Source organism: Octodon degus, unplaced genomic scaffold, assembly GCF_000260255.1.
Source record: "Octodon degus isolate 3935 unplaced genomic scaffold, OctDeg1.0 scaffold00004, whole genome shotgun sequence".
In the NCBI taxonomy this organism is placed as follows: domain Eukaryota; kingdom Metazoa; phylum Chordata; class Mammalia; order Rodentia; family Octodontidae; genus Octodon; species Octodon degus.
This window is the reverse complement of record NW_004524580.1, coordinates 32,069,126-32,089,980: the sequence shown is the minus strand read 5'-3', so window position 1 is coordinate 32,089,980 and position 20,855 is coordinate 32,069,126. Positions and strand designations below refer to the sequence as shown.

Below are 20,855 nucleotides of genomic sequence, written 5' to 3'. Positions count from 1 at the left end.
GAGACACCCACAAATATGACAGCAGTGCTTGACTCTAGATGTGGCTACGCGTGATTTTGCATTATACTGTGATCTCCCAATTCTTAAAGAAAGAACACTTTTACGGGCAAAACCCATGATACTTAAAGGCTACCATAAGGCTGACCGGAAGCCAGCACGGCAGGCCCTGGGCCCCTTCCTGTGCGGCTCGCCCCTCTCTCAGGGGTCTCCCATGGGTCTTTCTGGCAGGCACTCACTCGTGCCCAGATCCACTGTAGAGGGACATGCCACGGTGGCTTCCAGCCATGAAGTTCTCATGTCCTCTGCCCACCTGGGCAGCGCCTAGCCCAGACCCTATCATGGCTACTGTGTGCCCTACAGCCTTTATGCAGACCGCACTGTGCTGCAGTGACAGAGGCTGCAGATGCAAGCAAGCAGAATGAGCTTGAAGGGCGAGACGGTGACTCCTCCGTGTATCCATCTTTTCTCTTATTATTGCTATTTATTCACTTACTTATTCAGGCAGGGACATCTCACTATGTAGTTCAGGCTGGCCTTAAACTCACTAAGAAGCCCAGGCTGGTCTCAAACTCAGGGTGATCCTCCTGAGCACTGGGATGACAGGCATGCGCCACCACACCCAGTTTTTATCACTCGTATTTTCTCCCTGCCAGTGCTTGGCCCATAACTAGAGGGCCAAACACATTTGCTGAAGGAGCACCAGGATCTCAGTAGTGAGCTCGGAGCTGCCTGAGGGCTGCGTGTGAGGCGCTCCTACTGGTTTAGGGAAAGCAGGCAGCTGGGAAGCAGGCTGACCTGGGCTCGATCACCGACCCCGAGCCGCTGTCTCAGTGCTGGGCTTCTGCCTCCTCACTGTGAGACAGAATTCAGTCCAGCAGCCCCCCTGGGCTGTGTGGGAGTTCGGGGCATTACAACACTGACGCACATCACCAACAGCAGTTCCTTTCCCACACGCTGCAGCGGTGTCTTCCGGGGCAGCCAGACATGAGGATGACACACACCAGAACCCTGAGCTAGTGGCATGTGGCACCTAAACGCACACCTTTGCAAAGTGCCACGCACATCCTGTCAGAGCTCATGTCTGTTCTGCACATTGGTAGCTCCAGGACGGCAGCCACTGCCAGACTGAATGAAGACAACCAGGCTGACAGTGCTGTCTGTCCTTAGAACAAGCCACGGGATGGGGAAGGCAACGGCGAGGCCAAGGTCATGCACAGGGGTGGTTAAGATGCAACGGGCAGCAGCACAACCTCCACTTGCCCAATCTCCACTTGCAACAGCCTCACCATGTCCAGGGACACCTGTTAGGCAATGACCCTGGACACAGCGCACAAGGCTCTGAGGACAGAGCCAAAGAAGTAAGGCAGGCGGTTGGTAGCCAGCTGCGGGCTCCGAGGCCCGGGCCCGGGCATCAATGGCACCACAGCTGCCTGCATTTGCCTTCCACATCTCAGCAGGGTGACCTCAGCACTGCCCCACAGGGTGCTCCGAATCAGCAGCAGGGCGTGCAGGGCCAGGCAAGGGTGGGCAGCTTGCGTGCGGGAACCACTGCCCACACACAGCCATAACTGCAGCCCTTCTGGAGCTGTTCTCAGGGAGGACCTGAACTATAGGCTAGTGCCACGTGCAGCCCCCAGCAGAGACGAAGGTGAGGGTTGTCCTGACACAACAGACCTGCACCTGCTTGACTTCCTCGGAGATCAAGACCCCCATACACACACAAACTCAGTGCACAAGCAGCTAGCCAGGTTGGGGTGCTCACTGTCCTGGGAGCCCCAGCCTCCTTGCTGAAGGGCCATATGGGACGCCCAATGCAAGAAAAGGCCACAAAGGAGTCTCACCCGGTTAGGGGAGGAAGCGTATCCACCCATCGGCTACCTTCCCAGGCTCCTGCAAGCCCAGCACACACGGCAGGTGGTCTTGTCTCCACCCAACCCCCTGGTTTCTTCACCCAAAAGCCCTGCCCACCAACTGCGCTTCTAGCCTTCAAACGGCTTCTGTGACTCAGGGCCCTGGGAGCTGAAGCAGTGAGACCTGCAGAAAGATGGTGCCCCAAGAGTTCTCCCGGAGCCTCAGAGAAGCTCAAGTAGGAGCTGCGTGGGCGTGAACCCAGACTGGATAGCCATATCAGCCACTCCGGCTCTGACATCACAGGGTCCTTGGCTGCAGGAGCCTGGTTAGAGGGCTCTGCCATGTGGTCAGGGCCACAGTGTGTGGGAGAGCACCTTCTATTTTTATGAACAAATCGCACAGAATTAAGAAAAGTGTGACACTAATTCTCTTCTGGCTTGTGTTAGACCAAGAGGCATCAAACCTTGGATCTCGGCACCCCTTTACACACTTAAGTAATTACTGAGAAGGCCAACGTTTTTGCTCATATGAAACAATAGCTAGCAATACTTATGGTATTAGAAACTAAAACTGAGAGATATATTTATTGACTCACTTAAAATTAATGATAAACCTATTACCCATTATCATAAAAATATACTTTAATAAATATAACATTTTCTGAAGTATTTAAATATAAGATTGATATCATTTGATATTTCTTTCAAATTTCTTTAGTGTCTAGCCTTACAGAAAACAGATTTATTTTGCATTTAATTTGTTATGATATATGTTGTTTTGATAAAAGTCCAGAGAAGGTTCAGTCACTTTTCCAGTCCAGTGACTGGAAAAAAGGAAGACTAGTTCACAGATCTTTCAGTTTAACTGGACATTCTCCGATCCCACCCCAACCTCAGAAGTGTGTATAATATTTTTAACATCACATTAAACACTATTATCAATCTCATCAGAAAAGTATTGCAAAGCTACTGAGCTCAAATTTTCTAGAATTCTAGTTTTCACTTGAAAGCTCAAACTTCACTATTGGCAACACACCGTGGCAGTCTTGCTCCTTGAGGTGACAGACTCACCAGTCCCCTGGGGACACCACCACAGGTGAGCATCGCAGTCCGTCAGTCACCCTCAGGCGCGCCTAGCATCTGACCCAAGAGCAGATGGCTGAGTGCACTGCCCAAGTGCTGCCCTGAGAAGGCGCGGTGCTGCCTGCCCGAACCTGCAAGTGTGCTTCCCTCAGCTGAGGGGAAAATGAAGGGACGCGCCAAGCATTGCGACTTAGCAGGGAGAACTCTTGCTGCTGCACAGACGTTTTCCTTCTAGCACGCCTGTCGTGGAGAGCACATCTGGGGCCTCCACCCCACACTGAGCCACACAGCATCACCCACTGCTGATTTTCAAAGCTGGTAAATAACATCTTACTATGAAAACAGCTTTGACCTGAAGACCCCAGGAGGGCATAGGCGCCCCCGAGTGCCCACAGACAGCAGCTGGAGAACGGCTGCCATCCTCTGCTCTGTTCCTGCAAGCTGCCCACGTTCAGACTGGGAAGGAGCCTGGGCGACATCTTAGCAAACAAGCAAGGACCCAGAGGAGCACCGGGTCCACAGCTGGAGCTGGCTCTACTCTAACCCATGCCAACTTGCCACACTGGCACCTTTCCTGGGCAGGACTTATTGAGGGGTGTGTGGGAGGACTTCTGGTCTGTTAGGCTGCAGTAGGTGATGCTGCTTCTCAGGACCTGCCTTGTACCCTGGGCCACCCTGTCAGTCTTTCCCAACTCATGCCCCCAAATCCACAGTGCCACCGTCTAGCCCACCCTCTTCAGGCATTACCCACCCCTACTTTTCCCACCCTTGACAACCTGGAAGGATGTGGGCTTGCTTTATCTCTGATACGATCTGGTCCTAGTATAAATTGCTGAATCATTATGGTGGTCATCTAATATGGCTGAAGCCCTTAAAACAAAAGCGCATCTTCCCCAGGACCACCTCCCACTTCTTCTCCAACTCAGCCCAGGGTGTAATCTCCTTTTACCCATCCAGCTGCCTCAGGGGAGACCCCAATCCGCTCCTCAGGTATATCTAAACATCCCCCTCAAACTCCACCCCTGCCAAAAGGCCATAAAAGCCTCAGTCTCCCTTTGTTCCGACTCACAGAATCCCTTCTCTTCCCCAGATTCTCTCCATGTCCTCGAAGACAGTAAAGCCCATTTCCCTTCCTCCTTCTGCCTGTCTCTGCTGCTCTGGCACCTGAAAGCCCTATCAATCTTCTGTGAGTTGAACTAGCTCTGTGGGTTCCTCAACAGAGCTGTGCCTGAGTTACAGATCCACGGTGGTGGGGAGGTCATTCAGCCTCCCCAGGACTCCATTTCCTCCTTTGGGAAGTATGGCTAACGTCTTCCTGGAAGGGTTTTTATTACAGTTAATGACTCTGTACCAAACCCAGAATAGTCCCTATAAAATGGCAAACCCTCAGTCTGTGGAGGTCACTGGCTCCGCGTTCCCTAGCAGTGAGCTTCACCTCCCTGTTCCCATTTCCCATGTATCTCAGTTGCTGTGTGTCCTTCTAGGCTGTGTTATCCCCTGGGGGTGGTGGAGAAAAGCACCAGGACACTCCCTGGAGTGAAGGGCGCCCCTGCTTCCTGGCCTGAGGGTGACTATGTTCCTTAAAGGAAGTGATGCCTTCCCAGACTCTGGCTGTTGGTTGTGAGTCAGGCTGTACGTCTCCTCAGGCAGCACTCACTCCACTCCACCATCTCCCTCTGCCTGGGAGGCCAGGCTTCGTGGCTGCGGCCCTTGGCCACTCCACTCCACCATCTCCCTCTGCCTGGGAGGCCAGGCTTCGTGGCTGCGGCCCTTGGCCACTCCACTCCACCATCTCCCTCTGCCTGGGAGGCCAGGCTTCGTGGCTGCGGCCCTTGGCCACTCCACTCCACCATCTCCCTCTGCCTGGGTGGCCAGGCTTCGTGGCTGCGGCCCTTGGCCACTCCACTCCACCATCTCCCTCTGCCTGGGGGGCCAGGCTTCCTGGCTGCGGCCCTTGGTCACAGATGTTACTGGTCTCTGTGCACCCCCGTCACAACTTCTGAATGTATCATAATACATTTAATCAAATACTCTTTGACTTACTAAACAGGAAGCAGATTGGCAACAGCAGTAACGCTACCAGGAAATGCTACGCCTGCAACCAGGCTCCGGCTTCCTAGGAAACGTCAAGCTACACTAAGACGACAAGCTAGGCAAGGCGGAAGCTGGGTCTGCACAGCTACAAGGAGGACTCAGCCAGGACAGCTCACTGAACCACCAAGGCTCGGGGAGGACAGGCAGAGGCAGACAGAACAGGTGGCGAGAAAGGGACGGCCAGCAGTCACATCACAATTTACGTATCAGAATCTTACCTGCCTCCAGATAGCTCAGGGACTAAAGCGCCTGCTGGAGATGGATCCCTGGCGTGTCTGCCGGCCCCACCCCTGGGGCATGCTGGGATGGGGATTGAGGCTGGGCGTGGTGGCCCACACCTGTAATCCCAGGACTTGGGGAGCTGAAAACAGGAGAATCCCTAGAGTCCAATCTGCTACTGAGACCCTGTAGACCCTGTACTAAATACAAAAATAAATAATCTTACCTGCTTGATCAAGCTCGAGCAAAAAATATGGAGCACACATAGACTGGAACAGCTTCTTTACCTAGAAGAGATTGGAACGCTAAAGGTCACAGGTCACAGGTCACAGGTCACAGGTCACAACCCACAACCCACAACCCACAACCCACAACCCACTAGAGGAGAATCTCTCCCATCAGCCTTGCTCTCCTGCCCCTGCCAGCCGCTCCCTCCTAACTTTTCAGCTCATTTTGATACAACCCACAAGATCCTCCTGCTGTCCATGAGAATCTTTAAAAGAGCTTTTGAAGTCTGTGGATCCTGTCCTGCTGTCAGTGATTCACTTGTGTAGCTTCAGAAAATAGATTTTACACGTTTGGTGACTCCATCTACCCCACGAGGAAATGGGCCTGATAATAACCACTGGAATACTTAATGTTTCCAAAACGCCATGTGGTAGCCCTGGGGAAAAAGATCCTCACAGTACTGACTTTTTTTTGCCCAATAAACTTCAACCAGCCAATCAGTTTTAAAAGTCACAGGTTATGTGGCTGCTTTCAAGCTCGAGTTGTTTTCCTGGGTTCCACGCTCTGGGGCACACAGGAAAATGATTTATCAACAGCATGAATCCATAAAAGTTAGCCAGACTGGGGAGAGAGCTCCAAGGCACAAAAAAAGTTAGCCAGACCTCAGGCTCAGATTCGGAGAGGGGCAAGAGTACAGCTCGCAGAAAGAAGGCGCATAGAATAGCTACAGCTGACAACCAAAGGCTTCCGAGTTCTCTGAAAAAACTGGCAGTGAAGAATACAGCTGGCTGGCCGGGGAGATGGCTCAGTAGAATACGCGCTTCCCTGGCAAGCGCAAGGGCCTGAGTTCAGTCCCTGGTTCCACAAAAAGAAAAGAAAAGAATACAGCTGGCACTAAAGAGGTGAACAGGATTAAAGACAGTGGGACAGAAATCACCTCAGCAATCCCGAAGTGCAAGCCTCCCTCTCTGCTAACAGCTTCGCCATTACTGCTCAGGCAGCAGCTAAACCCATCACAGAAACGCTTCCCGGAATACTGTTACGTCGGCTCGGTGCCGCCAGCTTCACAAGTCTTAGGAAACGAGCTGAGCAGTACCCAGGACGAGCGCTGGACAGCAGGGCACTAAGCCGCAGGACGTGGGCGAGAGGACGACGGTGTCCCTGACTGCGTAGAAAAGTTTGACGAAGCATCAGAAAATGAAGCCAACTAAGTCTTTTCTGGCTTTTGGAAGCCGCCATGGACTAGATTCAACAAATCAGCTCTGTGGTTCCAAGGTTTTACCAACACAGAGAACATCATCTGTTACTAGCTCAGTAACACAATATTTTATATAATAACAATGCTGTTTGTTCAGCGTTTTTCAGTCATTTCATTTTGCATTTTGTCCTTCTTACCAGGATCTATTCTTCTGGTCAAAATATGAAGTACTGGTGCAGCTTGAGGGTGAAGGGTTTTGATTCTTGGGTTTTTTTTATTTTGGGGGGTTATTTGGGTCTATGTATGTACATATGCGTGTGGGTGTGTACACACAATGGAGAACAGTTTGGAAAACAGTTCTATTTATCCTCTGCCTTCCCCCAGTAAAAATAAATCTTTACATTTGCTAAAATAAATAAATAAATAAAAGTCATAGGTTAAAGTTATAAAAAATATAAAACCTTTTTTTTTTTTTTTTTTGGGGGGGGGGGAACCAGGGATTGAACTCAGGCCCTTCTTATGCTTGCCAGGGAAGCACTTATTCTACTGAGCCATCTCTCTGGCCCCCTAAAACCTAAATTTTTTTTAGGGAAAAACTAAAATTTCATTATAAAAGTTACTTCTGCCAAACCTGTACTACTAAATAACATTCGAATGACTAGTAAAGGAAACTTACCTACAAGAAGACATCAGCATACACAAATGGCCTTCAGTAATATTTTGGGAAATTTTAGAATCACATTCTACCTTCTTGTTTGTTGGGTATGATTTAAAAAAAAAAAAAAAAAAAGGCCCAAGGAGCCCGAGGCTCACAGGAATTATCAGTCAGAAAAGTGGATCTTGCCTTGAGGGCCTGGACCAGCAACAGACGTCCTCACACAGACACAGGCTGGCAGACCCCACACGACCAAGGATGACCCTGGATCCACACGGGAAGCTGGGTGCATTCACACTGTTCCGGGCGCTCTTACACGTCTTCCTTTGGCTCCTACGTGTAGCTCCCTGGCAACATACATTTAAAAAGATAAAAGTCCTTCTGAGAAAGAGGACACACACACACACAAAGACAAGGTATGGCAAGAGGGACCTCAAATATAAGTACCAGCAGCTGTGGCAATAAGCCTGCAGACAAAGTCAATTCATACTCAAACACTCACATACATACAAGATAAAAACTCTTGTCTTCCTTAGGCACATCCTTTATAAAGAAAGCATTGTTTGCTGGACTGGCCAAATAGCTCAGCGGATTAAAGTGCCTGCTAGGCAGAGCACAGCTGCCGGGGTTCTATCCCTGGCCTGCCGGGCTGCCCCGAAATGAGAGGGTGATTGAAACTGGGAGTGGTGGCACCCATCTGTAATCCCAGCTCTTGAGAGGCTGAAAACAGGAGGATCACTATGAGTACAATCTACATAGGAAGACCCTGTAGACCCTGTAGACCCTACAGACCCTTACTAAATACAAAAAAAGAAAACATGGTTTGTTACAATAAAACATATTTACCAGGTCTAGAGAGTAAATCCTAAAAAGCCAATCCAAAAAGTCATCATCACATTTGAGCTGGGTATGGTGGCACATACCTGTAATCCCAGCCCTTGGGAGGCTGAGGCAGGAGGATCACTGTGAGTTTGAGGCTAGCCTAGGCTACAAAGTGAGCTTAAGGCCAGTCTGAATTGTATAGCGACAAAAGCCCTGTCTCAGAAGAAAAAAAAAGAGGGAGTGAAATGTAAGAAACAAAAGCACTACATTCTAGAGTACACATAATCCCGCTTCAAGAAATTTACTTTCTGGGTTAATTCTGAAAGAATTTGAGCATGGTTATGTAGTACAGATTTACAGCTTTGCAGGGAATCGCAGAACTGTTTTCTAGAATCTTCTCACCGATCAAAATGGAGGATGTTCGACTTTGCCTGTAATCAAGCACACTGTTGAGAAAGGGCCATGGATCTGCCCACCAAGCAGCACACGGGCTGGATGAGTCATCCTTTGCCAGTTCCAACTAAATACTTCCGCCTCCACGGAAAGGGCTGGGAGACACTTATCACCTCTTCTGAAAAGGGAGCGAGGGCTGACCTTTGTCCTTCAAAATGCCCTCTTCACAGGAGGACACATTTGGCACACACAGCAAAAATATTATACAACACACAGGAAACTGACTTTACGTAGAAGGTCATTTCATTGCGGGCCTTTCCCAGCGTGAATTAATGCAAATTACATTACTCACCTCAGAGAGAGGGAAATCTCAATCAGGCCAAGGAGAATGCGAAAACAAAGTTTCTCCCTTCCAGTTTACTCAGACCGCAACTGTTAAACAAGTTTATAAAATCAAAGAAGGAAACGACCTGAGAAAATTTTATTTCAAGGTAATTTTTTTTTCTTTCTTTCTTTCTTTCTTTCTTTCTTTCTTTCTTTCTTTCTTTTTTTTAAGATGAGGGTCTTGCTGTGTTACCCAGGCTGGCTTGAAACTCCTGGGGTCAAGAGATCCTCCAGCCTCAGCCTCTCAAGCAGCGGGGATTACAAGCATGTACCAATGCGCTCAGCTGGGGTTATTTTTCAAAGAGCTAATACAAGCAGCTAAGTATACAATTTGCAGCCTGCAGAGAAATGCACCATTTTTAGCAGGAGAGTCACTTAGTATCTTTCATGGCCAAACACATCGTTCACATTAGAGGGCACCAATATGAAAACAGCTGGCATATGCAGCAGAGCGAAGGCAAAAGGTAAAACCTGAGGCTATTTTTTTAAATTTACTTTTAATAGAGAAATAAATATGAATGAGACAGTTTCAAAGCTGATTAATAGGACAGTTTTGATAATCAATACATTGTACATTGTTTTCTTCTTAGTGGTTATCCATAGTACAAGAAGCAGACAGGATATCCTGTCCAAACACTGTTAGTACACCTCTTTCTTCTCATTGAGTTAAGCGAAAGTAGCTGTATATTTATCCTATTTTGTAAATACAAATACAAAATGATCTTTCCTTTGTATCCCCCCCGCCTTTTTTTTTTTGTCCTGGCAGAGGTGGATATTCTATTGGCATCTAAATACTGAGGTGTTTGAATTCAACTAAACAATCGAACACTGCCTAGCAGTCTATAATATTAGTGGGTTATTCTCAGAAGTTGATAACTTGAGCCTCTTACAGCTCATCGTATTAATATGGCTTTACTTTATATACCTCATTTTTATACTTTTCTGCTGGATGGTTAAGACCAAGATAAAGCAAGACCTATATGCCAAGAAATGTAACTTCTGTATCTGATAAGGTCAGTCCTGTCGCCCTGTACCGCACTTTGTACATCCTTTTGTCAGTGTCTGATGTGAGGATGAGTCACGGCCATTGTTTAACCAATTTGCTCTCTGTGAAAGCTTGAGAAAATGTTTTTTCTCCCCATGTGACTCTCCCCAGGCTCACTGTACATCATTAGTCACATTCCTCTGTGGCTCCATGATCTTCTTGATCAGAAAATTTGGAGCACAACTGAGTTACAATCTCCTATGTCCCGAGTCTTCACTGGCCTTGAAAGGCTAGGGCCAAAATGTTAGCTGACCTTGCAGCCCTTCCTTTTCCCCAATTTTGAACTGCTAACTTAGGTTGTTAATCCTCCAGAAGAGAAGCTTATCATTATCCTGCAATATATGCAGTTCAGTTTACTCTATCTGTCTAAATATCAAACATTTTGGCATATCCTGGAACAGGTATTTTCCATCAAATACTGATATGTTGAACTTTAAGTCCTTACAGAATATGAAGGAAAAATAATTTTATAAAAGTAGAAATAAGCATTAACATTTTTACAAAGAAATTTAGAAATCTAACCATATACAGAACTATAACAGGACAGACCTGTGACATTTTTTTTCTTATTCTTGTGGTTTTTAAATTTTTTTTCAATTTATTACCCTTTTTTTAAAAAAAAAAAAAAAAGACTTTACTTGAGAGACATTATGGCAATAAATGGTATGTCATGACAAAAAGTACATATTTAGAAGACCAGGATGGCAGGCACTCCAAGCGCGACCCCTCTATTACACATCACCATCTTCAGTGCAGCCGCCCGGCTCACGGGCACCAGCATATACAGTTAGTCAGGGTGAGAGTCTCACCAGCCAACCGCTAGTCTCAAAAACCTGCCGATGTCCCCCAGGATCATTGCCCCACCCATCTCATGCGTACAAATGCATGGCTTTGCCCCGGTCATGTTTCCCAGCTTTTCTCCTTGCCCACTACTCATTGTCCAATCCTCAAGTTCTCACTTTCCTTTTATTTGTGTTGTAACTTTATATATATAATTCCTCCTTTAAGTTCTTATACTAGGGAGACAATACAATATTTACACATGTGGGTTTGGTTTATTTCACTTAAAAGTATATCTTCAAGTGGTATCCACTTAAATATGAAGGCTTCGAGCTTATCACTCTTTATAGCTGAGTAATACTCCATTACATAAAAGTACCACATTTTTTTCAACCATTCCACATGTGACGGGCATCTTGGTTGTTTCCAAGATGTGGCTATCACAAACTGTGCTGCTATAAACATAGGTACACATATATCACTATGATATGATGCTTTCAGTTCCTCCGGGAAAATTCCCAGTAGGGGAATAGCTGGCTTGAATGGGATTTCCAGGCCTAGTTTTCTAAGGAGTCTCCACACCAATTTCCATCATGGTTGCACCAGTCTACACTCCCACCAGCAGTGGAGAAGGGTTCCCCTTTCCCCACAGCCTCTCCAACATTTGTTGTTGGTTGATTTCTTTATGTTAGCCATTCTTTCTGCGGTGAGATGGTATCTCAGTGTTGTTTTAATTTGCATTTCATGGATGGCTAGTAATAAGGAGCATTTTTTCATATATTTATTCACTTCTTTAATTTCGTCCTCTGAGAAGTGTATGTTCAACTCAGATGCCCATTTCTGGATTGGGTCTTTATATTTAGGGGCCCTAATGTTCTTTAGTTCTTTATAAATTCTAGAGAGCAGACCTTTGTCTGAGTGTTTATTAGTTAAGATTTTTTCGAAGTTTGTGGGTTGTCTTTTCACTTTATTGATAATTTCTTTTGACATGCAAAAACTTCTCAGTAAGAGGTGGTCCCAGTTGTTAATTCTTTCAAGTATTTCCCGTGAGATTTGATTTTTGTTCATGAACTCTTTGCCTACCCCTATGTCTTCAAGAGTTCCTCCTACTTTCTCTTCTAGGAGATTCAGTGTTTCTCTTTTAATGTTTAGTTCTTTAATCCATTTTGACTTTAGTTTAGTGCATGGTGATAGACCTGGGTCAAGTTTTAGTTTTCGGCATGTACAGAGCCAAATTTTCGAGCACCATTTGTTAAAGAGACTATCTTTCTTCCAGTAAGCGTGTTTAGCCCCTTTGTCGAAGATCAGGTAGCTGAGTGTGTTCCTAGAGGTCTCTGCATCTACTAAGTTATTCCATTGACCCTTAGGTCTATTTTGTTGCAATACCATGCAGATTTTATTACAGTTGCTTTGTAGTATAATTTCAAGTCAGAAATTGTAATGCCTCCTGCTTTGTCTTTGTTGGCCAGGATTGCCTTTGCTATTCTCCTGAGGCTATTTGTGTAGCAGACCTGGCACACCAGGAGTGATTTGACAGTAACAGAAATAAAGTTGTCAGAATAACTACACATTGGGCTGGTGAGATAGCTCAGCAGACTAAGTGCCTACTTTGGCAAGCACAGCGACCGTGGTTTGATACCGAGTCCTGCATGCCTGCCACCACCAGCCCCGCCCCCAGGGCACACTGAGCCACTGACCCAGTCCAGGCATGGTGGCACACACCTGTAATCCCAAAGCTGGGGAGGCTAAAAATAGGAAGATTACTACAAGTCTGAGCTGCATAATGAGTCCCTGTACTAAATACATAAGTGAAAAAAACCCACATATTTAAATAAATATGTAAATATGAATGAGTTTTATAGGAAAATTTCTCCACTGTAGAGCAGATTTGAAGAGCTAGGAAGTGAGGAAATTGGTAGAAGAACTGAGGAACCGAGTAGTTAGGACCTTAACAGGTCTAAGCTGTGAGATTTCAAGGACTAGACCTGGAATCTAAAAACCCATCCATGCCTGGGGCAATCTGGACTGAAAGACTTGGTCCAAATTATAATTTTTCAATTTTTTAAAACAATCTGAGGGGCTGGCCAGATAGCTCAGTGGATTAAAGTGCCTGCTTAGTCAGACGCAGGCACCGGGGTCTGATCCCCAGCCTGCTGTGTTGGCCCCACCCCTGGGGGTGCACTGAGATAGCCATTGAGACTGGGTGTGGTGCTACGCCTATAATCCCAGCTCTTGGGAGGCTGAAAATAGAAGAATCACTATGAGTCCCAGTCCAATCTGTGTAGTGAGACCCTATAGGCCCTAATAAAATATAAATAAAAAAAAGTTGAAAAGTCTAAGTAGAGTGACCAGAGACTGCCTGGCACACAGCAGGCGCCAAGGTAGCTCTGACCACTGGCAGAATCAATGGTGCTGGAATTATGCCAGGTACTCGATGACTACTACTGCACTGAGCCTCTGCACTTAGAGAAGGAAGATCACCATCCAAGACTTTAAGCTGAGATCAGGGAAACAGGAAGAGCAACAGCTTGTTATCAACAAACATGTCCACAGCATTTATTAAGTGGCAGGTATGTTCTGTGGCTTTCATGAATATTAATTAATTTAAGGCTCACCACAGACTTACAACAGACTAGTACGATTATAGACAATTGGCAGATGAGGAAACTGAGACACTAAGGTAAATAACTTAGCCAAGGTCACATGACCACCAAGTCACACGGCCAAGATACAAACTCCAGACGCTTAACCATAATTTAGCAAAAGAAAATATTAGAAAGCCACATGGTTATAAAGCAAAAAAAAAAAAGGGGGGGGGGAATGGAGATAGCTCAGTAGAATAAGTGCTTGCCTGGCAAGTGCAAGGTCCTGAGTTTAATCCCCAGTACTGCAAAAAAGAAAAAGAAAGGAAAAAAAAAAAAAAAAAAAAAAAAAAAAAAAAAAAAAAAAAAAAAAAAAGAAAGAAAAGAAAAGAAAAGAAAGAAAGACCTCTATAACGAACTAGCCTCAACCCCTCTATTTTAAAAATTAAACATATATGGGAGAGGGGAGCCCTCAAGAAGACCAGATCAGCAGAGCTACACAGTTCACCCCCAGAGGCCAGAATCACACAGCAGATGTTGAACACCTAGCTTTCTTCTAGATTTAGCCCACTGCCTCTGCCAGTGTTCTGCCTTCTCTGACTGACGAGGGATGGGATATTGTCTTCGCAATCCCACTGGCAGTACAGCATGCCACATACAAGGCCTCATGTCACATAGACAGGGGAGTTTAGGGGACAGCGATGTAGCCTGTGTGCAAAGGAGAGGAAAGATGAGAAAGTCTTCCTGCTCCAAGTGTGTTCGCTGCTTGGCCACCTTCTGTCTCTTTTTGTCTGTCTGTTTCTCTCTCTCTCTCTCTCTCTCTCTCTCTCTCTCTCTCTCTCTCTCTCTCGGCTTCTTGAGACAGGGTCTTGCTGCCAGTACAGGGTGGTCTAGAACTCACTATGCAGTCCAGGCTGGCCTGATCCTCAGAGATGAGAGACACTACAGAGCCCACAGAGACACTACAGCCTTCCCACAGCTCCACGACAGGCCCTGTGGCAGAGCCGAGCACCTTAGACCCATCCACCCTGGCTGTGGTTGCTGACCTTTTCTCTCTCTGCTAAGTTTCGGTAAAGAACAAAGAAGAAGAAGAAAACAGTTTTAACAGCTCTTTCTCTGTAAGGTCATCCTCCCCATCATAAACCAAAGCATCGGTGAAGATCCATCAAATTCCAGGCCTGCTCTAAGCAAGAACCTCAGGAGCCATCCTGGAGATAAGCCTCCACACAGCATTCCCGGACCTGGAGGACCTGGGCGCATACCACACTTGGCAGAACCTCAGGAAAAGACTGCTCAAGCGTGCTGTATTCTCAGAGCAACATTCTCCATATCCTGAAGCCAGCCCCCCCTCCACACGTCCCCTCTGAAGGTGAAATCTAACCATATCCATCTCAGCTCATAGGTCTGTCAGATTCCCCTCAGGCTCGAGGGAAAGCTTACCCCAGTGCAGCGCTGCTTGGGCCTCTCGGATGATGAATGTGGTGACAGTCTCTATGGCCACCAAGAGCTCCTGTCTGCCCAGGCCAAGCTAGAGACTCCTCCTAGGACATCTGGCGTGGCTCAGGCAGGGTGATGATCCTTACCTAGAAGCCATAGGAGCAAAGATGGCAATTATCGGAAAGAAAAACAGTGATGCACTCACTGCCTAATACTAGGCTCCCTGCACAAGCCACACAGCGAGGGTATGGAGTCTGAGGAAGGCCTCCATCACCTGATGAGATCCCTCGGCCACTCGGTCAGCGTTCCCAGCTCAGGGCGCCACAGTCCACCTCAGCACTCTCAGGGGACCAGGGCCAGAACCTGAACCTCTTCTGGCAACAGGAGAGCAAGGGTCAGATCCCACACACCGAGGGCGACCTCTACACACGCTGCACTCCTCACGGTCAGATGAGGAGCAGCTGGCACTCAGACCCCAAGTCCCCTTTCTATACCACCCAGCCCCAGCCTAGACCTAGGCTTGGCTCTTTCCTTATCCAGGTTTCTGAAACAGCTCTGGAGATCTCTACTCCCTGCCCAGGACTCTTCCCCGTCCCACCAGGCGCTGACTGAACATGACCCATCCCGGGGCTATGCCATGTTCATGTGGCAGCTGTAACCCTGGGCAGCACCGCCAGCCAAACCACCAAGGCTTGCTGTCTCTGGCTTGTAAATGTTTGAAACTAGCTATTTTCCTCAGGGCCTACACACAAACCGGCTCTGTCCTCCCTTTTCCTTGCTCCTTAAGGGAGTCCCTGTCATGTGAGTTTATCTTCCTAGATAAACAAGGGGCCATTTTTTCCTGGTCTTCTCAGCACTTTTGCGGTGAGATACCAACATTCATCCAGAAGTAGGCGTGGGGTGAGTGTTCACAAGCACCCTCATTTGCACCTTGCGTGCCGCCTGTAGGCATGGTTACCATAAGCTGGTTCACAACAAGGAGACCGACTCCCAGGAGTCAAGCAAATTCTCCAAGTTTGCCTGGCCCACAGAAGTGTCGGGGCTAGGCTTCAAACCTAGGCTGTCCTTTCCTCTAACCCATGCTTTTTACAAATATACGTGCCTAAGGTGCACCAGTAGCAAGTGTACAATTCCATAATAAAACTTTTAGGACGTTCAGAGTTGTGTGATTTTCATCACAATTTTCGAATATTTTCAGCATGCCAAAAGAAAGCCCACACTCAATGGAAGTCACTTTCTTTCTCGACAGTAAAGTCACCCCCCCACCCCCACCCCCCACCCCCAGCTTCTAAACAACCACTAATCTACCGTAGAGAATTACAGACTGCTAGTCCCTTGGGCGGGCTGGCTTTTATGTGTCAAGGCTCACTCATGCTGTAGCTTGTATCAGTGCTTCATTCCTCTGCCAAATGAGACCCTGTGGTACAGATCTCCTGGACCACGTTTTCTTTAACTGTCCCTCAGCTCCGGGACCCCTGGGCTGTTGCCACATCTTGGCACCAGGCCTAGAGCTGCTGCTTAACATTCACGTCTGAACACCTGTTTTCAAGTCCTTTGTGTTAAATCCTTGGGAGTCGATCGTTGGGCACGTGGTAGCTGGGGGGGACTGAGGGCTGGCGGTCAACTTGTGACCCGCAGGGGAGCTGCACAGTGGTGCTGGGGGGCGGGGAGGCCACCTGAGGGCTGCTGCAGCAGCCTGAGAGGCACACTGGGGAGGAAGAAGTTGGGAAGCTGTTGGCTTCTCCGGAGGAGCTTGTCACGCTGGCTCTCCTGATGAACGTGGTTGTTCCCACCATCAGAGGAGCTCGGGACCTCGCTGTCACTGAGGATGGCGGTGGCCCTTGGTGGGCGCTCTGGCCCTCACTTTGAACACTGCTTCCTGGCTCTGGAAGGGAAGATGGTGCGCAGCTCAGTCTCCAGGGCAGGCTCGTCACCCCGGCTTTGATACAGACTCAGCTGTTCTCATCATCAGAGGTGCTGAGGGTGGCTGTGGTACTTTTCAGGGGAGCTCCGGTCCTGACCTTGAGCGTCACTTCCTGGCTCCAGCGCAGATCCCTCAGCCTGCAGTTGACACAGATCTTTCACCCCGCTGGCAGACTTCTTAGCTTCCACCAGTGGCCTTCGGCATTCCCACTGCAGATCCATGAAACAGATCTGCATGAGACATTGTCACGGGCTCTAGGCCTCCAGTCGGACTCACGTAGGACGTTACCGTGGGATCCAGGCCCTCAGCTGGATTCCTGGTGTGTGGAGAGACTTCTTGTACTCTTTGTACATGACCCTTTGGGTGACTATTACAAAATCTATGTTATGTGTCCTATATTGTTCCCTCTTGTAAGCTCCAGACTTCAACAGTAACTCTGGTACACTGTCCGAGGATCTGACACTTTTCCCATTGCCACCTCCGCCAACAGTGCACAAAGGGCCCACTCTGCCCACGCCCTTGTATACTTCACAGCTGACGGTTTTCATTCCTGCCATCCCGGTAGGTTTTAAGTGGTGCCTCACCGTGGTTATGATTTGCATTTTCCTGAGAGCTAATAGTGAGCAACTTTTCATGTGCTTAACTATCTGCATACCTCCCTTGGGCAGATCTGTTCAAAGCCTTCTCCCATTTGATAACGAAATATTTTTACTTTTTAGTTAAAAGAATTCTAGATACACATTTCCTATCAGATACATGAGCTGCAAATAGCTTTTCCCATTCTGTAGCCTTTTCCATTTAATTTGATGTTCTTTGAAGCACACAACTTTTTTTAAATTTTGGTAAAGTTGATTTCATTTATTTTTTCCTTTTATTTGTGTTTTTAGTGTCATATCTAAGGAATTACTGGGCACCAAAACTATCAAGGTTACAAAGATTAGCCAGGCTTGGTGGTACACACCTGTGGTCCCAGCACTGGGAGGCTGAGGCAGGAGGACTGAGAAAGTTCGAAGCCAGCCTTGGCCACATAGTGAGTTCAAGGTCAGCTGTTTATAGCAAGGCTCTATCTCAAAAAGCAAAACAAAGATTTACTCCTATGCTTTCTCCTATGAATTTTGTAGTTTAACTCCTTGCAACCCATTTTTTTTGTTTTGTTTTTGTTTGTTTGTTTTGGGTTTTTTTGGCAGAACAGGAGGGGGGGTTGAACTCAGGCCCTTGCGCTCGCCAGGCAAGCACTTATTCTACTGAGCCATCTCCCCGCCTCTGATTTTGGATTAGTACTTCATCAGCTGTGCAAAGGGCTTGGCTTTCATTCTTTTGCAGGTCAATCACCAGGCACCTCCGTACCATTGGTTGAACTGAACGTTTCTTCTCAATTGCTTTGTTTTGCAACCCTTGCTGAAAATCAATTGACTGTAAACCTAAAGGTAGAGCCGATACTTTTTCAGCAACTATACTGTCACTCTGCCTAGGCTGATATTTAAACAAAGCACCTAAGTCCCCCAAAACAGTTATAATTATTATTGCTGGTACTGGACTTTCATCACATTTCTTTCATAGTGTGTGTTTTAAACCATGAATATGTGTTATTTTTATGAAAGTAGCTTTTAAAGGCTAGTTAATTTAAAGTAACTTTAAAACTCTATTACACAATGTGAAGACTGGATCAAAGGCTAGGACAGCTAGTTCTTTTACATACCAGTCACTCAAATGCGACTAATACTTCCAAGAGTTGGGGTTTTAGCTTGGTGGCAGCGAACTTGTCTAACATGAGCAAGTCCCTGGTTTCCAGGCCTTGCACTCAAAGAAAAAATATATAGCTAGCTAGATACCAAATTGAAAAGTGATATAGATATTCTCCTACCTTTGAGAGATGGGTGCCATGGGCTACACTTTAGTTTTAACTCCCAAGATGAGAGTCCTGGGAGGGAGGGGCTCCGGGAAGGGCATGCATGGCATTAGCGCTGATAAAAAAGAAACCCAGAGTCCTGGTCTCCTTCCCCATGCAAGAAGGCATGCAGCCTCGCCAGACATAAGACTCTCGTGAGCCTAGGATCTTGGACTTTCTGTCTCCAGAACGATGGGATAAATGTCTCTTATTTTTTAAGCTATCAGTCTATGGTATTTTGCTACAGCATTCTGCATGGCTAAAACAATGAGAAATAAATTTCTTAAAGGAAACCCAAAGTCTGTACCATTTAATTACAGGACCCTAAAGAGCAACAGGGCGTTCTACTCACGGCAGAGTATATCAGACCAGACTGCAGCATCTGCTGCCCATACAGCAGCAGTGTGAGATGTGCCGCTCAACCTCATTTGCATCGGAATGGCTGTGGTTTCCCAGCTCCTACCCATGGCTTTTTGTGGGGCCCTAGGATAAATACTTGTGTGTGTGTGTGTGTGTGTGTGTGTGCGCGCGCACACAGATGTCATTTTTTGTCACAGTCTCACTATGTAGCCCAGGCTGGCCTTGAACTTGCAGTCCTAAATGTGCATGTTTCAAATGTTTCCTGGTAAGTCCAATGCACACTCTTAATGGAGAAGCTCTGAACTAAAGCAACATGACACATGCCTGAGCCTCACCAATCACACTTCAAAAAATGTTTAAACTCTTGCGCATTTTCTTTGTCATTATTTTTATTTAGAAGACAACATAGAAATCAGAATTCTTAATGGTAGCATCTCATGGACCGAGTCTCAGAATGTCAGCATGGGACAGACTTTTGGAGTCACTATGCCAACTATTCATTATGCTGAGGAAGAACCTGAGGTCAAGGCAGGTAATTAATTGTGCAGGAATCCGGGCTGTCACACAAGTTCCTAATTCCATCGTGCCTGACTGACTCCTTGGCTTTGCAAGCTGACTGACTCTAACCGGAGGTGACAATATCTTACATAACTCCCACACTCCGGGCGCCACCCAGCTATTAAGCTAAAGCATTCAGCAACCTTCAGAACCTGGTGCCAAGGGCCTCTGGGAAACAGGCGTGTCTTCTGGGCCCAAGAAAAGCTGCACTCTTACTGGGGAGACAACATTAAAAATAAACAGTTGTATGAATAATAAGAGACTGCCCAAAATCATTAGAAGTTTTCCTTAAATTCTGTCTCTTACAATAAAAACAAGTGAGGTATGGCCACAAGTTTGTCATTTTTTCTTAATTTTTTTCAATTTTGAAATATAATGTTTAAAAAAGAAAGAAATCCAGTTTCAAGCAGTGTTCAGCCAGGTAGGGTGGCGCCTGCCTATACTCCTGGCATTTGGGAGGCTGAGCAGGAAGGATTGTCGCCCTGAGTCCAAGGCCGGCCTGGGCTACATAAACAAGCTCAGCACCAGCCTGAACTACACTGTAAAACCCGGCCTAAAAAAACCAACCAAACAAAAAACTTTGATAAAATTTCAATTTCTTTTTTTTTTTTTTCTTTCTATTTTTGCCCCTAATTTTTAGGTTAAAATCAAATGCTAGTATTTGGATCCATGAGGAAATGCCCATTGTATACTCATAAACAACCTAAAAGGTAACAATAAAATGTGTTCTTTATACATATTTGTAAAAATAAAGAAATCATTAGATGATCTTGATAGTCCAGATATATATGTATATATAATAAGTTATGATAAAAGGCCATCACAAACCAATAAAAAGAAAATGTACTTTTAGGTAGTACATTATGTAACTATAATGATGACTTGATAATTTGGAGGAAAGTTGTTTTCCTTATCTTTCTAAGCATATCATACAAACCTTTTCCAGATCTCTAATAACAAAGCATATTATATAAAACTACTTCTAGATCAATCATTAGGGCAAGTACCTTCCTAAATTTAGAAGTAAATCCAAAAGAAAAACTCAACAGATTATACTACAAAAAAGTAAAATTTAAGGCAAAGGACAGCATAGGGAAAACATTTAAAGAAAACACAAAGACCACAAATGCAACCAAATTGATTAATTAAAAAAGACCACAAACAATAAAATGAATAAAAACAATAGCCAGTTAGAAAGCAAATAGTATAGTAGAACAAAAGGTCTATTTTATTTTATTTTTTTTAAACATTTATTTATTTATTTATTTAGTGTGTGTGTGTGGCCAGCTCAGCCCACCAGGGGGCGGGCTGGCTGGCATGTGGTGCTGGGGGATTGAACCGCGGTCCCTGTGCTT

General features: G+C 46.3%; 1 protein-coding gene across 1 annotated transcript in view; it reads right to left on the bottom strand.

Moving 5' to 3' along the window:
* Positions 1-20,855, bottom strand: part of Txnrd1 (thioredoxin reductase 1) — a 93,691-nt gene that overhangs the window by 55,939 nt on the left and 16,897 nt on the right. Inside the window, exons 2-3 of the mRNA XM_023717007.1 lie at positions 14,774-14,916; positions 5,473-5,533 (exon numbers count right to left, since the gene is read on the bottom strand). The gene's annotated coding sequence lies outside the window, so the exon portion shown is untranslated. The remainder of the gene's footprint in view (positions 1-5,472; positions 5,534-14,773; positions 14,917-20,855) is intronic.